The following is a 5,219-nucleotide window of genomic DNA, read 5'->3' as shown; positions in this document are numbered from 1 at the left end:
GGCACAATTCTAAGCATTGGGTGGCCAAAGGAAAGGATGTGCAGATTTCAGAGCAAATGGGCCAGAGAGACAGCTCAGTAGAATAAATGCTTGCCTGGCAAGTGCAAGGGCCTGAGTTCAATCCCCGGTTCCGCAAAAAAAAAAATTTGTGAAAAAAAAAAAAAAAATTCAGAGCAAAACCAGGCTCACTGGAGGTCACAATAGAAGAGACTCGCTTTGTCCCTCTATGTGCAGGTGAGCTGTGTGACTATTGTGGGATGGAATAGGGACCAGCAAGGCCCATGGGAGGAGGTGAACAGGGTTCTGTGTGGCTTTAAGCTTCCTGGATTCTGCAGGTCCAAGTTTGATAAAGGAAAAATGAGTACGGGCTCATAGGTTTTTTTGTTTTGTTTTGTTTTTTAATAATCTTCCATGCTAATTAAAGGAGAATTAGGTTGAGGGACACAAAATAGGCACACATCTACTTGTAGCATTACAATCTACTGCAATTAGATTACCAATTCAGGATTTGTTAAAAAGATTTATGTCATGCATAAGAAACATAGAACAGAGCTGGGGATATAGTTCAGCGGCACGAGCGCCTGCCTGACAAGTGCAAGGTCACAAGTTCAATTCCCAATACCAAAATAAATAAATAGAAAAAAGAAAGATAGAACAGAAGGGCTGGGGGAGATAGCTTAGTAGAAAAAGTGCCTGCCTGGCAAGCACAAGGGCCTGAGTTCAGTACCACAAAAAAAAAAGAAAAAAAAAAAAACCAAAAAACGATGGACCACATGTATGGTCATAGTCTCATAAGTTTGTAATGGAGTTGAAAGGTTCCAATCTGGTGACTGTGTAGCCATGTGAGTTCCCTCGGCCAGCGTGTTCTTTGCGGAGATGCTGACGTGCGCAACCTGCACTGCGACCTTGTGACCTGCACTGCAGCTCACGCACCCCGCACGCTCCACACGTGAGCGTCAGTCGTGGCAATAGCAGCTGTTACTGGTTTATGTCTCTGTGAAGCTAAACTTCTTGCCATTATTTCAGAATGTAGCCTTACTTCTAGGCAAAGAGTGTGCTGTAAAACCGGCTGCTGTTTGACGCCCGCAGCAGCCTCCTAGGTCTTGTGTTCCCCTTGTGGGCAGCGAGCGTGTGGTTCAAGAGCCCACGCCCAGGAATTGCTCGGGCTGTGTAAGGCCCTCTACAAGGCTCCGATAGGAACGTCTCGGAACACGGTTCCCTATGTGCATCCTTGCATTTTTTAGCTGTCAAGATTTTAGTCTTTTCCACTGGTTTTTACAAAGTGAGTCAGCAACTTCATTTATTTATTTATTTATTTATTTATTTATTTGCGGTACCAGGGATCAAACTCAGAGCCTTGTGCTTGCCAGGCAGGCACTTATGCCACTGAGCTATATCCCTAGCCCCTCATTTATTTTTTTGGCGGAAGCAGGGATTGAACTCCCTTGCGCTTGCCAGGGAAGCGCTTATTCCACTAAGCCATTTCCCCAGCCCCAGCACCTTCACTTAATGGGAACATTTTTGTTCCTCAAAACTGTCACAGGCAGTAGAAATTGTTTTCTGCATTGTGCAGAAGAAGAAGAAACTGAGGCTGTTTACATCGAGAATGAAACACAAACAAGGAAGGTTTGGGTCTCTCATGAGGCTGGCCTCAGAGCGGAGCAGGTCCTGGGGTTGCCGCCTTCTGTGTCCCTGTCTGAGCCAGGAGCAGCTCCACACATGAGCTGGAAAAGCCTCAGCTAGCGTCAGGGCCTAAGTGTTGGTGGACACTCAGCAGTTCCTGCCGTAGAGGTCACTAGGAAAGGCCACCCGGATGTTGTGGCCATTGCTACAGAGACTCTAGGAAACTGGCTGGTTCCTAAATTCACAGCATGGGCCTAAACTCTTCTTAAAGCCTGTCTAATTCTCTTTAGTGTCCTGATTCCATTTTTTTTTTTTTTTTTTTTTTTTTGAGGACACAGTATATGTTGTTAGACATTTCCATTATGGGGCTAGATGGAGATTTTAAATAATAATAAAAGCACTTGTATAAAATGAGATGACCTCTGAGAGGCAAGCAAGGAATTGCGTTTGATATTCTTTTTTTTTTTTTAGGAACTGGGGATTGAACTCAGGCTCTTGCGCTTGCCAGGCAAGTGCTTATTCTACTGAGCTATCTCCCCGGCCCTGCATTTGATATTCTGTACAAGATAGTTTTGTATCTTTTGGACTGATAATGCTGTTAGGGAGAAAAATTACCTTTTTTTTTTATGTATGTCCAGGTTTGTGGACAAGGACCCTATAAGTGCAGACAGGTTAACAAGAGAAAATCATACACACACCAAACAAATGTTCTCTCCTGATGACCTGAATTTGGAAAATGCTATAGTTTGAATATAGTTTGTCCCTTCTGAAACGTAAGTAGAAATTTAATGCCTACCATGAAATACTAAGAGTTAGGACCAAGTAGAAGGTTTAGGAGGTGAGCAGGGATCTACCTTCATGGATGGATTATTGAATCAATACACTAAAAGGTTAATGTATTATTTTGATAGTGAGCTTGCTGTAAGGGCTAATTCCTCAAGGTCTCTAGCAGGGTGACCCACACCCTGCCAATAAAAAGGCTATTGCTAGATCCAGCCTTTTGAACTCCAGCCACACCAGGAGCGAAAATAAACATCTTCTAGGGCTTACCAGTCTCTAGTATTGTTGCTATTAGTAGCAGAAAATGGATTAAGACAGAAAGAAAGGGACAAGAAGAAAATTTTACCTTCCTCTCTTGACTGGATACTATAGAAAGCAATTCAGGAGAAGTGACCCAGGCAAGAATTCCCACCTCTAGGCTGCATTGAGCCCATTGTCCCAGGATGTCATCTCAGGCTCCAGAGCCAGGAGGACATCCCAGTCACTCTATGCCAGGCATCAACCACAGGGGAGAAAAAAAGTATATCTTTTCTTCCCATTTTACATCCAAACTTATGGCCCTACAAAAAAAAGAAAAAGAAAACCATGCGCATTTATTTAACAGGTTTTTATGTGATGGGACAGGTTTTTGAAAGGAAGACCCCAAGAACTGGGGGGAATTTGTGTATTTTTATGCTGAGTTGATGAAGAAGTAGACAATTGTGAAGTACGATTGGATAAAGGGTGTGTGGCCCAACAGGACTGAACTGGGGAAGCAGAGCCAGGCCTGCTGATCCAAATTCTTCTTGGTGTTCCTGTGTCTTCAAAACTAAGTCTATTCCTTTTCTCTGGATCAAGGGAGTCTCCACAGCAGGGGCCAAGTGACATACGGAAGACCTGGATGGGCACAATGCAACTGCGGGTTGTTCTCAGAAAAGTAAATTATACCTCACCTTTCACAGCGTTCTACAACCACCAAGCTTCCTCTGAAAGGAGGCTTTTATGACCTGCTTAAGAGTTAGAAGGGCAAAAAGAGGGGCAGAGAGAACTTCCTTGTTACTGCTGTTTCCTCCAGTGCCAAGAGGCCATAGTGAGGGTAGCAGGCCTGAACCCCATAATTGCGATCAGTATTGTTGCTCTGTTCTGGTTTATTGTACATGTAACTTTCTATAAAGGAGTAATTTTCTTGCTTTGCTTCTCTTTCTCTCTCTCTCTCTTTCTCTCTCTCTCTCTCCCCCCCTCCCTCCCTCCCCTTCTCGCTCCCTCCCTCCCCTCCTCCCTCCCTCCCTCCCTCCCTCCCTCCCTCCTTTTTGCCCTCCTCCCCCCCCCCCTTCAGGCCGGGTCTCACTATGTTATCCAAGCTGGCCTTGAAGTCTTAGGCTCATGACATCCTCCTACTTCATCCTTCCAGGTTGCTGGGACTACAGGCACGTGTCACTGTATCCTGAGAGGAGTAAATTCTTCACCAAGAACCAAATCATATTTGCTTGTAAGTTGAGCACATAATGATCTCCTAGTCTCAGTCAGAAATATATGAGAAATATTTTTAAGGCTTGCAGTTAGTTATTTAAATGAAACGTGTATAGCAATAACTCCTTGCTCGGGGCTGGAGAGATGGCTAAGTGGTCTAAAGCACCTACTTAGAACAAGCTTAGCAAAGCACAGAGACCACGGTTCAATCCCCCAGCACCACATGCCAGCCAGCCCGCCCCCTGGTGGGCTGAGCTGGCCACACACACACATAAATAAATAAATAAATTATTAAAAAAAAAATAACTCCTTGCTAACTAACAACCCAGCTCCAAATATCCCTTTCCAGAGTCTCTATAGCAGTGGCCCAGAGATGTATGAAAGACCAGGATGGATACAATGCAGTTGAGTGTTGTTCTCAAAAAACTAAATTTTAACCTCAACTTTCAAGGTGTTCTAGGGGGCCTGCTGGTTAGCTCAGTTGTTTAATGGCCTGCTCATGCAAATGCAGTCAGACGTAGGATACTGCAGTTCTTGGTTTGATCCCCATCTCCACCTTCCTTACCAGACCTGCCCTTAAGGCAGCCTGAGCCAGCAAAAAATAATAATAATAATAATAATAATTCTCAAGCTGTTCTAAAACCATCAATGTGAGCACTTAAAAAGAAGAAAGAAAAAAACACCACGTCTCAACTTAAAAGATTTTAATAACCTGTCAAAATGACAGTTTTGTAACTGCAGAACTAGGAGGCAGGACATAGAAATCTTTTTCTTCTGCTGCAGTCTTGGGTTTAGGAGCTGAGACAGGTGAGGAGGCGAGAGCAGGGCTCTGACATCTCTTTTCCCCAAAGCGCTCAGCTTGCGAACACTGCTGCCCATTGATCCCAGCCAGAGCAGTGGTTTCGGGGTTTGGTGGGGGGTTTCTGGCTGCCAGGTTGTCAGCGGCATGGAGCTTAAACATGACAGCTGAACAACAGGAAAATTCCACCATGTTGTGATTAGTTATGAAGACAGGAAAGCGTGTCCTTTTCTGATGTTGGCAGCGAGTATCTGCAGCAGTGGGACAGGTCCTTGGCCTGCTTCCTTCTGCTCAAACTCAGCAGCGAAGCAAGCAGAGAAGTGCAGAGTGGATAGGAAAGAGGAGGACCCCCTTCTAAGGGCCAGATTTTTCTGTTTTCCTAGAAAAAGTATCTGCATGGTACAGTGGGGCACACCAGTATCAGATAAAGGGCACCGTAGCAGTGCATACAATTGGGTGACTAAGAGCTTATTATTGTTTGCTGGTGATGATTAATACAGTGAAGCGCCAGTAGGTGACTCAATCCTCAGTCCCTATTCAGAAGATTTTATCAGGAGCATTTTCTTTT

This window comes from Octodon degus, unplaced genomic scaffold (assembly GCF_000260255.1).
Source record: "Octodon degus isolate 3935 unplaced genomic scaffold, OctDeg1.0 scaffold00024, whole genome shotgun sequence".
In the NCBI taxonomy this organism is placed as follows: domain Eukaryota; kingdom Metazoa; phylum Chordata; class Mammalia; order Rodentia; family Octodontidae; genus Octodon; species Octodon degus.
The sequence above is the reverse complement of the archived record's forward strand: the minus strand, read 5'-3'. Positions refer to the sequence as shown.